Below are 14,778 nucleotides of genomic sequence, written 5' to 3'. Positions count from 1 at the left end.
TCACTTACTTATGAGATTGATGTATTTTAAGTTATTGATTATCTTGCATTTTTATTATTATTTTAACAAAATTAACGTTAAATACAAGTTCAAAATTAACATTGAATTTTTTTTAATATTTCAATGACATTAAATATAAACTTAAAATTATTTGTAATATAACTTTTTTAATTTCTTAAAAAATTTATAAATATCCATGGATATCCATGGATATCCGTGAGTATTCAAGAAATTCATGGATACCCGCTTAATGGATACCCGCACGGTATGAGGTGAGTATGAGGTCAATTTTTATCTAGCGGGACAAGGACGAGTTTACTATTACCCGCCCCCATGGGACCCCATTGTCATCCCTATCCACGTCTTTTATGAAGGATGATGATTAATTTTCTCGTTATTTTCATTAAAAAAAAGTGAACACTTAAGATTTGACACTTTTTTAAAATATTTAAATTTTGACAAATATATATTTTAATTAAACAACCTTTTTTGTTAAACTTTTAAATCCTAACATTAATTTTAAATTTAAAAATTAGTTAATTAAATAACATCACGTGATTTAGTAGAATACATTGAGAAAATAAGATAATCAATATTAGTGTAAAATCTTATTATACAGATGCTTAGTAAAATTTAACATTTTAATCATGTTAAATTAATCATTAAAAAATATTTAAGGTATAAAAAAGTTAATTAATCCTTCAATTTTTATCCTACTATACTCCTCCATCCCTTTTCATACATATCAAAATCTAAACTTTCCATTTTTTTTTGTCACGTTGTTTCCCTTTTGTCAATCTCAAACCTAAATCCATATATATTATTTTTGGCTACTCCCTTTATCCTCTATATTTGTATCAAAAATTCTATCCCCTTTTTTATTTGCCACCCTTCTCCATCTCACTTAGGGATGACAAATATATTCATACCTGCGGGTAATACCTGAACTCGTCTCGACTTTGACGGGAAATATTCGGTTTGACTGGGTACGGGTAAGGGTACGGGTACGGGTACGGGTAAAACCCGATACTTTAAATCAGGTACGGGTACGAGTATGTCCTTACCCGCCCCGTACCCGTACCCGTCCCCGTTTCCATTTTTAATTTAATACTCACTTTCAATTTAATTATATTAAAGAATTTTAATATTTTTTTATGTGTGATTATTTATTATAATATGAGATAGAGAAATAACTTAATTATAATTATAATTATAATATAATAAAAAAATAATTTTAAAATATCATATTTTTTTATAAAATATAAAAAATAAAAAAATTGACGGGTACGGGTACACTACAAAATATTAAGTAATTAGTAGGGGTTTTTTTCTGGCGGTTTCAAGAAACCGCAACAAAATATTATGTTTCTGGCGGTTATTTTAACCGCCACAAAAGAATAATATTTTCAGCGGTTTAAAACCGCCACAATGTGGCAACCATTTTTTAAATATTATTTTTAACAGAATAAAAATCAAAAATAAAAAACTTATGCAGGTCACAGACGCGTGCAATTCCCTTCACTTCACCCTCTCTACTTTCTCTCTCACTCTGCGATCTGTTTCGTGTAGCTCCTCGAAAATGCTGGCACGCCTCACTGCGAAACGCTTCAATGAGATCCGTCAAATTTTCCGTCCATTTCCCAATCCTTTTTTCTCACTTCCGTTTCCGAATTCTGATTGTTTCTTTAATTCTTCGGTTTTCCCATTTCTCAGCCTTCGAGGGCTTTCTCAATCGCTCTGAACCACGTAAGTGCTCTTCGTTTTTCTCTTCAATTTTTCTTAGATTTTCGTTTCGTGATTGTGATTGTTGATGCATCCACTTTTGATTGGCACAACACCTTGACTCACCGGACAACAACCCTAACCTCCCATGGGAATTCTCCGATGCCAACCAAGCAAAGGTAATGTTTCGTCGCATTTGGATTTTAGAACCCAAACTTAAAATGTGGATCCCTCTTTTGGATCTTGCCCAGCAGCAGCATGGAGGGTGGCTCCCTGTTTCTGCAATAAATGCGGTATGTTTGCCTTCTACCTGATGTATTCTTTTTAGCATGTCTTGAAACACATCAAAGGACCATGCCTGTTTCTCTGAGCAGGTCACATGTACTCCTGTCAAATGGAAAAAGGTGCTCCACAAAAGATTACAAGTTAATGAACTGGGGTTATTGTGCTCATAGATAGTGTTTATTAAGCTTGGCTTGTTTAGCTAATGTATAACTTAATTATTCTTGCTTTTATGAAAATTTTCTTCTATTATTTGTTTACTTTATTAATATAACTTAATGTTAGATAACTATCTACTAATAGAAAAATGTGCATAACATGTGATATATAGAATTAAATAATTTTAGACTATTCCATTTTCATGATTTGGTAAATATAAAATTGTAACTTATTAACTATTGCAAAAAAGAAACTTGGTTTTGTGAAATCATATTGTGCTTGCTGCTTTCAATTTTGCTAATCCATATTAATACAGACCAAAACTTATTTGGATCAACTTGCTTTTAGGTTGGGAAGTACCATTTGTTGGTTTGTGGAACAACACCTTGTATGATACGTGGTTCACAAGGAATTGAAGAAGCCTTATTAAAACACTTGGGAGTGAAACGCAATGGTTAGCTTACCTGTCTTAATATCTCCAGTTTTATCTGTCAGCCATCATTGAACCAAATCTTATTCATGACAAATTGGAACCATGTGCACTTTCCAATAATTAGTTTCCTTTCACCTTTGATTTGCAGAAGTAACACCAGATTGTTTGTTTTCTGTTGGAGAAATGGAATGTATGGTGAGTTTTTTATTTGATTCACATTTTAATTTTATAAAGTTCCTAGTGTTTCTTGATATGCGCTAGAACTAAAATTGTATTGAGTGGAAAAAATTACATGAATTACAAAATTGGACTGCTTGGTAAACAATTTTGTGATAACTTTGGATTTATCTGATAACAATTACAGACTTTATAACTTAGTGTTTTACTTTTTTCTAGTAATATTAAGTTATCCAAAAATTCCATTAGATTTTTAACATAAAAAACTAGAACAAACTTAATGGGACATTTATATCTAACTGACAGAAAAAACAAAAGAAAAAAAAGTATCACCTAATGTGGTATCCAGACACAATTACAGTTATATGTAGTCCAGAGTGACAACTGACAACTTAATGTTCTTGGGTAATTTTCTTGATTGACCAATAAGTGAATGATTGAAGTTGTTGGTGTTTTTCATGTACATCACTTAAATCTTCATGTTAATATCACCAAAACTATTTGCACATTTTTCTAAGTTTTGTTGTCATCTATCACTCAAAGACTTCTCAAATCTTGGTATAATTTTAAGATTTCTAACCTTTATTAGAAGGTTTCCTATTGGCTTTGTTTGAAAAACAAAGTTATCATAATCTTGCCTCGTGTCATAGTTATTCTGATTTTTAAAGATCTTGATTGTAAATGTTCATTGATGAGAAAATACATAGTGGGAAGGCCATTTTTATAATCACCACGTGTGCAAGGCTCTTTGAGAGTGCATATAGGCATTGGTTAACTTAGTTGTGTGTTTTGCCTGTTGTAATCTCTAGACATGAATCTTCTTCCAGGCATCAACTCCAACTACCTTTAACAGTTTGACATTGCTTTAGCTTGAGTATCCAAATTTGTTAAGATAATCAAATTACCATACAGAAGTTAATTCTTTCTTAAAATATCCCTTGTGAGTTGTGATAGGTTTGCTAAGCAATTTGTGCAGTTTCATACTTCCTTGAGTATTAGAACTCCATGCTAGTTGTTGTCGTATGAGTATTAGATTGTTGATGAAGAATATAAATTACTAATGGAAGTTATTAATAGTTTCTATATTTCTTCGTTGTCGTTGATACTTTTTATACTTCTGAGTTAATAGCTATTAGTAGCATATGCTATTTGATTCCCATCATTTATAGTGGTTATGTGCTAGGTTTGGTTATATGACTTTATCTTTGTTCTATGGAAGCAATCGAGCCTATCCTTTTCTCTGTCATGGGTGGAAAATGAGATCTTAATTGTACATATCTTGTGTGACTTTCAAGTAACAGAATAGGCATTATGAACTGGTAAAATTCTGTTGAAATCGAAAATTTTGAAAGTTGAGAAGGATCCATATGCACTATATGAATTTTGAACAACACTTTGAAATCCTAATTTTATTAGCATTATTACATGTCAGTGGAGGTTTTTGTTTAATATCCAAACTCGAAATTAAGCTAAGTAACAAGTTTTTGATTAAATATTGCTTCTCTTATGCTCAAATTCCAGAAGCAAAGTGATTGGACTTCATAACAATATTTCAAGTAATTGTGCTTTCCTTTTGGTTATATTTTTTTTTATTTTCTGTCATGATTTCATCCATAAGAGCTGGAAAGGTTATCACACAAATTTGATGAGAATGTTCTGGATGCAACGAAGAAGTTTGAAAAGCTAATCACGGATAAGAAGGAAATTGAAGGATTACATGCTACTGCTCTTGGGTTGGCTGCACAAAGTGCAGTGTCCAAGGTATATCAAATGCTTAGAATTTGGTGAATCCTCTTACAACTGCCTCACATATTTGGAAGTATTCAAGTTTGTGGGGCCACCAGAGAACAATGAGAAAGTTTTTTTCTTTGAAGTTCTTTCCATTCCCATCACACTCTGTGTGAATCTTTGAAGTGAGTTGGGGTTAAAGACAACGAGTTAAGGTTTTTTTCTTTTTGTTTTTGTTTTATTTTTGTCTCTTTATTATTAGGGTGAAAGTTTTCTTCAGCATCATATCTGCAAATTGCAGGCAACATAGAAATTTTCTATTTTTGTTGGTTTTTTGAGTTCTAGTGAAAGAATTTTTGGTGGGTTTGAGAGATTTTGATGATTAATTTATGGGTTGAAAGTAGTAGTGGGGGTTATAGAGATAATTACCAATTGTTGAGAGAGAAAGTTGAGTTTTTTTTTTTTTTGGCTGAGAGAGAGTTGAATTCTTTGTTTTTTGGTGGGTGATTCAATAATCTTGCTTAGAATGGCTGTGGTCAGTCTTGTGCCTACAACTACACAAAGGATGGGTTCTGTGAGGTCTTTTTCTGTTGATGTTGGGGGAGAAAATTTGGAGGAACCTAATCCAAGTGTGGTTGATCAGCCAATCTATGTTGCCGTGTCAAAAGAATTGAAGGAGAGCAAATCAAATCTGGTATGGGCAATACAACACTCCGGAGGAAAGAGGATTTGCATTCTTTAATTTGGAGGAAAGATAAACATGTAAGTATATATATATATATATATATATATATATATATATTCTGACAACATATACGCATTTATATTATTTTGTTCATCTTATACAATAGTTATAAAAGTTTTATTGTGAATTGCTGACAAGACTCGTGAGAATATTATAATAATACTGTTTTCTTTTTTATTTTCATTTATTTTTCCTGATTGTTGTGTTGAAGTTGCAGGATAATTTCAAGCTTATCGATACAACAAACATGTGAGTGAAATGCTGTTTTTCTATTTTAATTTCATATTGAAATTTATCATGTGTTGAATTCCATGTATTTTACTTTGTATAGGTGGGCAAGTTTAAGAGCTATTAAGAGATATGCCGACACTTATGAATCAAAGCACAAGAGGCACTCAGATTTGAAGGTATAACTCCCTTGCTGTCATTAGTTCATTACTCTACTGATAGCTTATGTAAAGAATGAATTGAATGGGTCACTGCCCCATGAAAATGACTATTTTCAAACTCTTCTACAGGACACAGTAGCTGGACCTGCTATATAGGTATATGCCTATTTGTTTATGCTTCTCTAGTGAACTTGTGCTTGTGCTTCTATTTTGATATTGTTGCTTAGGTATAAAATAGGATCATGTATTTAAAGATAAATTTATAGAAACTGATCTAATGAACTGAGACAAACCCAAATTGCCCAAAAGGTGACAGAGGAATTTAAAAAAAGAAATTTTGTGGCGGGTTTAAACCGTCAGAAAATGTTAAACATGTACCATTAAAATGAATTTTGTGGCGGTTTTATGCTGCATTTTGTGGCGGTCCATAACCGCTACAAAGTGATTGAATTTTCTGACACCCAACACCAGCGTTTAAAAATATACGTCGCAAACCGTTTTTGGCGACTGTGGATCCGGCGGTCGTGAGTGACGCTGGTAATACCATTTGTGGCGGTTTTTAACCACCAGAAATTGTCAAAATAACCGCCACAAATCACACATTTTTTTGTAGTGGTATATACCCAATATCCGACGGGGACGAAAATGGGGATGAAAATCACATACTCGACGGGTACGGGTACGGGGACGGGGATGGGTTTGACTCGCGGGGACGGGGACGGGTATCATGAAACCCGTACCCGACCCGCCCCATTGCCATCCCTAATCTCACTCCCCCATCTCAAAATCGCAACACTTATTTTCTTTTCTCTCCCTTATCCTTCCCACTCCATCATTTCAAACCCTATATCCCCTTTTTTTTAACCACATTCTTTGTCATATTATTTTTATTACATGATTTGGAAGTTATAAATTAATTCCTAACTAGGAAGCACTGCCACCTTTGTTGAAATTAATTTATATTTTCCTTTATATGTTTTCTTGAGTTTTAATACTTACATGTTGACTTTTTATGATTTATGAGTTACAAATGTGAATCTTTTACCTTATGATATTTGAGACAATTGTTTTATCCATGAAAGATGTTATCAAACTATGAAAGATTTTATTTACTCAAAAAGAAAAAAAAATATTTTTTACGTTTATTGTGTATTAATGTTGGGGTAGAGGATGTCACAAAATTAAAGTTTATGATAAATATTTAAAAATAAGGTGAAGTTTTATGATTAATTAGAATAAATTTAATGTTTAGGGTGTCTATTTAAAATAAGGTGAAGTTTTATGATTGATTAGAATAAATTTAATGTTTAGGGTGTCTATTTATAATAGCAATAAAATTTAGGGTGGATGAATACTTTGTTCCCTTTAAAAAATTTATAATATTATATTTAAAATTTATAATAAATTATATATATATATATATTATGTTTGGATATATAAATTATATTTAAAAAAATTATACAAATAAAAAATTTTAAACATAAATTAATTTTAGATTTATCATAAATAATATATATTGTAGCATAATTTTTTATTTATTGATACTTTATTTTAAAATATTAATATTTAATTTATAAATAATTATGATAGATAAAAATTGAATTAGATAAGAAATTAAAAAAATTCCTACAAACATTCTTACACTACTAGAAAAACACTATTTAACATCGCTACATCTACATCGGTTTTAACAGAACCGATGTAAATAAGAAATGCGGTGACAGTTTTGTAAATAAATAAAAGATGTAAACATATTTACATCGGTTTTGTAAAAAAACGATGTAGATGTAAACAATTTTACATCGGTTTTACCCTTAACCGATGTAAAAATGAAATTACAAAATTATTCTACGTCGGGTTTACATGTAACCGATGTAGAAGTGATGACAAAACACGCAACTCGCAACTGAACCCTCTCTCGACACAATACCCTCACGAGGTCTTTTGGTGCTGGCCCTCAAACTCACGAAAACCCTAGTTGTTAGTGTTCCAAATCCACGAACGGCCGGAGCTCTCCCAAAATGTGGTGGTGCTCCAAATCCACAAATACTCTTGGAGGAGCTATCCGAAAATGTGAGCTCAAAGTCGTAGGTTTTGCTATGGGAGAGAATGGTGGAGGCCCTATCTCTGCCATCGGTCTCCACCCTCATGGTGCAGACCTTTGTCTTTGGTTGGGAGGTTTTGCAAGCGTGCTTCATCTCTTCCATAAAATCGACGCCATCCCCTTTGGCGGCAGGGGCCTCCGAGGTCGAAGGAGGCAGTGGCGGAGGTGCCCAAGGAAGGCGTCTTGAGGAAGGTGGAAATGGTGATGTGCCAAGAGGTAGGGTTCTCAATGTGCAAGAGGATAAGCTTGTCCTGCTTGACCACTACATGGGAGAGGGCGTATTGCAGGCGCCAGCGGACTCGCAGGTGGGAGGAAAAAGAAAAATGAAAACTTGCTTTTGTCTATCTCAGAATCTGTGTTCTCTCAAATTCAGTATGTCTGAAGGTGAAAGTGAAGGTCTGTTGGAGTACGTGGATGTGGATAGAAAACTTGTTGACAGCATCGCTAACAACTCTCTCGTTTGGAGCTCTTTCCATGGCCTCATTGTTGCCGACAAAACCTATCAGGTCACTCTCACTCTTGTTCTTCTTTCTAAATTCAATTGGCCACTGTAATGTAATTTCGATTCATTGTTGCAGGCTTCGGGATTCTATCCCTTTGAGAAATTCTTTGAGAAGATTGGTTTAACAATGCTCAACAAGTATGTGTTATATAAATCACTTTGTGAATGTACTTGGCTATTTTCAATTCTAAATTTATTTTTGATGTTGCAGGCTTCTTCGACTGGTTCTAGACCATAATATTGCTGATTATGTCACTGCAAAGAACAATGTTGTGTTGTCATACAAGGATATGAGCCACACCAATTCATATGGTCTTATACGTGGCATACAATTTGCTTCCTTTGTTGTTCAATATTATGGGCTGGTATTAGATCTTTTGCTTCTTGGACTGACTCGAGCCAATCACTTTTTTCACTTTGCATTGGTGTCTTTCAGAATTTTAAAACTGGCATTGGATGTGTAACCTAACATGTTAGAGATTGAAACTAGTGTTAAAAAGTCTGGTTGTCAGTTGATTTCAGAATATATCCACATCTTCCCCTGATAAAAAAACGTTGCATTTTCTAATTGTTAATTTCCTTTTCTTTTATGTTTTTGCAGTTTTGAATTTTGAAACCTATGTTTTGAATTTTTTGCAGTTTTGTTAATTTCCCCTGGGAGTTGTTCTCTTGTTTCTGTTTCTTTGATTTATTCTTTTCTCTATTTTTTTGAGGGCAGGGGTGGGTGGGGACTGATGATAATAACCTGCAACTCGAGGCCACCACTCAGTTTTGGAAGCTGCTTTCGATTGGTTCGGATTGGCTTCTGTGTTTAATATGTTGTTTGATGAATTTTAATGGACATTTGGTGAATTACTTAATTTAGTTTTTATGTATCAGAACGTAGTCCTCCAATTGAGGAGGTTATACAAACCGGTGTAGTTTCTCGCTTTGTTGAGTTCCTGATGAGGGAAGACTTTCCACAGCTTCAGGTTTCTACTTGTCTGCTTTATTTTATTTAATCTAATAATTTCTTTTTTATTTAATTTATTTATATATTATTTTCCCCGTTCCAAATAATAAGTCTATCATTCGAGTATATTTTTTTACAAAAAAAAATGGTTTCTTTAATTAAAGATTTGATTTTTTAAACAAGTTCTTAATAACGAATTTTATAAATGAAAAAATATGATTAAATACTAAAATGGTTAGCCAAATTTCTAATAGAGTGGGTGATATTTTGTATTGATAACTTATTTATAAAAGAATATACAATTTTAAGAAAATATGTAGACCTTTATCTTAATTCTATTATTTTGTTTTCATTGTTTTTATTATTTCACAATTATCACCTTTTGATTGCAGCTAAATCTGTTAGTCAATTATGTTGTGACAATCATGCTCAAATGTTTGTAGTGGTTGATTGATCATCCAAATTTTTTGTCAAATCAAGTTTACATTGGTGGCGATTCATACTATGGTATTCCTATTCCAGTGATTGTTCAAGAAATTTCACAAGGTAAAAAAACCCGTATATGATTCAACCATGGATAAATATCCGGGTTAGAATCTTTATCTCTTATGAGTATATTTATTTTAACTTTTTTTCTTATAAATATTAGGAGTTCTGAATATGTTTATGTTAGAGATTGAAACTAGTGTTATATGCGTAAATTTATCTTTAACATTAATTATTAAATTACCATTATTTATCCTATTTTGCTGATCCATTACCGTTTTTCAATAATTATATATTTGCTTCCATTTAGGCATTGATCTCATCATCATTATTATTATATAGTAATAAGATTGACAACAAATAGTGCGTCTTAAAGCATTTGATTTTTCGTTAACTGTTTGTACTGGTGTTTGAGAGTAAAGTTTCAGGAGCTGTTTGCCCTACAAATAAGCATGATTTTTTTTTTAAAAAAAAATCAATCTACATCGGTTCTCAAGAGAACCGATGTAGATTTAAGCATAAATCTACATCGGTTTTCCAGAGAATCGATGTAGATTTATGCTTAAATCTACATCGGTTTTTCAGAACCGATGTAAAAAACTATACATTTTCTACATCGGTCTATTCTACATCGGTTCTAAAACCGATGTAGATGGCTTTAGAGAACCGATGTAGAATGTGCATATTGTAGTAGTGTTATTATAGAATATCCTAAAAACATTCTCGCGCAATATAATAATTCATGTTTAATATATAGGTTTTGATTTTTATCTTAAAAATGTGTTTTAAACACTCTTATCTATTTTAATTATTTTATATAAGGCTTAAATATTTTTTATTTTCTTAAATTTAAGGTAAATTTAGTTTTAGTCCCTTAAATTTAAAACTTGTCTTTTTAGGTTTGTAATTTCAAAAAATTTTATTTTATTCTTTATACTCAAATTTTGTTAGAAAAATTTTCAAATAATGTTACATAAATCTACTTACTATTATCTCTATTAGTAAAAACATCACATTAAACTCCGCTAATATTGTATAATTGTCTTAAATTTTTACTTTCAGATATATTATTGGTGACATAAGAGCTAAAATAAGATTTTTAAAAATTATAAAACTAAAAACAACAATTTAATATTTGAAAAACTAAAAATAAAACTTTAAATTTGAGAGACTAAAAATATGTTTAAGTTTTTATCTTAATATCATTATTGTTTCTAGGAATACATCGGTCATTTTATTATTTCTCTGGTCCCGCTTTAGAAAAATTATTAAAAATCTAAACAGAAAGTATATTAATTATTTTGAACATAGTTTGCATATTCAGAACTTATGAATTTCCACTCGCACGTTCTAAACAAATATTGAATAAATAAAAAACAGTAAAGAAAAAATGAGGGTATTACATGCGTGATATTAAAACTTATATAATAAGTTAATTTTTTTTGGGTCCATATATAACAACTTAAGTTAAAAGTATTTAATTGATTTAACTAAAAAAGATTTATAAATAAATTGTATTTTAATTATTTTTTTTTATAAAACTCTTAACAACAAATTATTAATATAAGTGATGCTCTTTTAAATATGTTATCAAATTCAAATTTCATATATAAAAAAACGAAATTGAGAAAAGAAGTTTCACCTAGAATTATCATAAATTTGTACCAATGTTATGAAACTTGAACCCGTTATATTGGAAATCGGACACAAAGCCAGTGTTTGATCACTTTAATTGAATCAGAAATGCATATTTCAATTGGTATGACGTTAACTCGGTGTTAAATCAAAGTTAATTGAACCGGCTACATAAGTGAGGAGATAGTGCTTCTCGTAAGATTAGAACCCAGGTGACTTGGGTTATTAAAATAAAATATAAAAAAATATGCCACTATACTAATATAACATTTTCAATTATATATGAAAAAAATTTAATTTTATACTATGTTTTAAATGTAAAATTATATATTTAAAAATATGTATGTAGTTTAATTATTATCTTCCTGGTTCAATCAATAACTTATTGGTTCGATCAGTGACTCATTAACTTGACACTTTGAATAAATTGATTACTAATCTAGTTTGATAATATTATTTTATACTAATAATGTAATTATAAAAATAATCTTACTTAAGAGCTCTATTAATTAATTAATTATTTCAATTAGTAATTTTAAACAACTTTTTTCTTTCTATTTTTTTAATCAACAAACTAGAAGTATATTTTTATGCATGTCTAATACAAATGTAGCCATAGCAACAAGAAGATATAAGACATGCCTAATGTATTACACTTTGAAATCTATCACTACTCCTTGTTGGAAAGCACCAAAATGGTTATACGATATATTGCTATATGAAGAAAATATTGCATATCCATTGTGTTCCCGTCAAATCTCACCTGAACTGCAAACTTTTTATACCAACCAAAATCAAAATACATTTCCCATGTAGATGATCTAAATCATATCACCAATTTGCAAAGCAAAAAGCTATTGTGAGTTTCCCTAGACTTGAAAGATTATGCAAATATGCATGCAATGAAGGTGATATTCCATTGTACAAATAAACGTGTGACAAAAGAAGGCTCGAATGTTCTCAATCAAGACCAACTGTGCAACAAAAGATCATGCATAACAACTTCTTGGTTAAAGATTTTATCCTTGAAAATAGTATGGTTCTAGTGTTCCAAAGCACCCAAATAACAGCACACCAAATGTACCTCCACCTTGTATTTGCTTTAGTAGTCTCATGTGGAATATCAGGTTGCCAATAATGAGCCTCAACATTACTAGGGCAAACAATTATCATATTAAGACTACTTGAGAAAAAAACATTCAGATGCTCTCAACAAATTTGCAATTGAACAAGTTGTGGAATATTGTTTATTTCGCATTCTTACAGAAAGGGCACAAGAGGTCATTATTTTTGTACCCACACATTCCTTCTTTTTAAATTATTCCCTATTGGTAGCACATTATTCATCAACCTCCCACTACAAGAAAAATCAGTATTATCTACGGAAATTTTTATAGATAATCATGAAAATCCGTAGGTAACTGTCAATTATCTACGGATTATCTACGGGAAAAAATCCGTAGGTAATAAGGTAGTAGATAACGTTATCTACGAAATTTTCCGTAGATAACGTTATCTACGAAATTTTTCATAAATAACCCACGAAAGTTGTTATCTACGGATTTTATCCATAGATAACTTTCAGAAAAATTTTGTTTAATTTTAATAAATTTATTAATGTAGCAATCCTCATATTTGGCCTCTCAAGGATGTTATTTCATGACACTTCACTTTTCAACGTGTTTTGTCCTTACTGCACATTTTCTGTGGAGTTCTTATGAGATAAGCTACTGAAAAGCAAATGCATGTTATTAGTATAAGTAACACAAATTAATTCATTTAAGTCATTCTCAACTATACAATCTCATACTTATATTATTATTATTATTATTATCATTATTATTATTATTATTATTATTATAATTATTATTATTATCATTATTATAATTATTATAATTATTATAATAATTATTATTATCATTATTATCATTTTTATTTTTATTATTATTATTATTATTATTATTATTCGTGAGTTATTTACGGAAAATTTTGTAAGTAACGTTACCTACGGAATTTTCCATAGATAATCAACGAAACTTATTATTATTATTATTTGTGGGTTATCTACGAAAAATTTCATAGGTAACGTTACCTACAGAAAATTTCGTAGATAACAACTTTTGTGAGTTATCTACAGAAAATTCCGTAGGTAACATTACTTACGGAAAATTTCATAGGTAATGTTACCTACGAAAAATTATGTAGGAAACGTTACCTACGGAAAATTCCTTAGATAACACCTTTCGTGGGTTATTTACGAAAAATTTCGTAGATAATGTTACCTACGGAATTTTTTGAAAACATTATTATTATTATTATTATTATTATAATAATAATAACTAGCGGGGCCAAGGCACTTCATGCCTCTCTATATGTATTTTTTCTTCAAATTTAAAATAACTCACGAGTTGAATGAATTTATTTGTCGACATATAATCATATAAATAATTTTAATTATTTATATGATTAATTTAATCATTGTTTATTGATGAAGTGCATATTAATTGCATCGTAATATTGTAAAATTTTAAATATTTGTCAACTTTTTTAACTTTATGTATTTATTGTTTTTTATTTAATAAATACAATTTTATTTTATGTTTTATGTATTTTATATATAACAATGACATAAATATAAGACAAAATTTATGTTCTACATAGTTATATTTGTAAGCATTGATTAAAGTAATATATATATATATATATATATATATATATATATATATTTATGTATTATACAACATGATGTTTTGCAATCATTAAATTTCCTTAATAGGAAGACCAAATAATGATTTCGCTTCAGCACGATTTTTAGCTTCCCTGCAATTTATGAAACAAATAAAATGTCATTTTGTTATTATTTTTAGCTAACATAACATGAAAAAAAAATATCATAATTAATGAATAATTAAATTGAATAATCTCATACCTTTCAAGAATAAATTTCAATTGTTTATTGTAACGTAGTTAGTAGAATGGAACGGGTCGTTCCCAGATTGGAATGAGCCGTTCCAGACTACTAAAACAAGGGTGATTTAGTAGCCTAGAATGGGCAGTTCCCAAACTGGAACGAGCTGTTCCAAACTACTAAATAGGCCTATGAATCTTGGACTGGAATAGGCCGTTCCAAAATGGTTATTGTGAGTTAAATTCAACTCCAGAATGGGCCATTCCGATTTTAGAACGAGTCGTTCTAGACGTGCCAGAACGGGTCGTTTTGGTTTCAGAACGGGTCGTTCTGCATGTGAATTTTACACATGATGAAGGAGCCCAGAACGGGTCGTTCCGTATTTGAAACTGGTCGTTCTGGCCACTTCAAACTTCTATAAATAGAGGTTGTGCAGTTGAGGAGAAGGAGAGGTTTTTAGAAAGAAGTTTTAGAGAGAAGGACTCTGGACTAGGAAGCTTGCTTTGGGTGGATTGAAGTCCCGGGTTGAGCTTCGGAAAGGAAATTCCACTTCTTC

General features: G+C 30.7%; 1 long non-coding RNA gene across 1 annotated transcript; it reads left to right on the top strand.

Annotated features, from left to right (window-relative positions):
- Positions 1-1,298: 1,298 nt before the first annotated feature.
- On the top strand, positions 1,299-7,394 carry LOC145956847 (uncharacterized). Its single transcript, XR_014433140.1, has 3 exons — positions 1,299-5,263; positions 5,464-5,495; positions 5,578-7,394. It is a non-coding gene; the product is annotated as an uncharacterized LOC145956847 (long non-coding RNA).
- The last annotated feature ends 7,384 nt before the right edge of the window (positions 7,395-14,778 follow it).

This window comes from Cajanus cajan, chromosome 4 (assembly GCF_000230855.2).
Source record: "Cajanus cajan strain Asha chromosome 4, NIPB_CcT2T_4, whole genome shotgun sequence".
NCBI lineage: Eukaryota > Viridiplantae > Streptophyta > Magnoliopsida > Fabales > Fabaceae > Cajanus > Cajanus cajan.
Note: the sequence above shows the minus strand (reverse complement) of the source record. Positions and strands in the feature narration are given on the sequence as shown.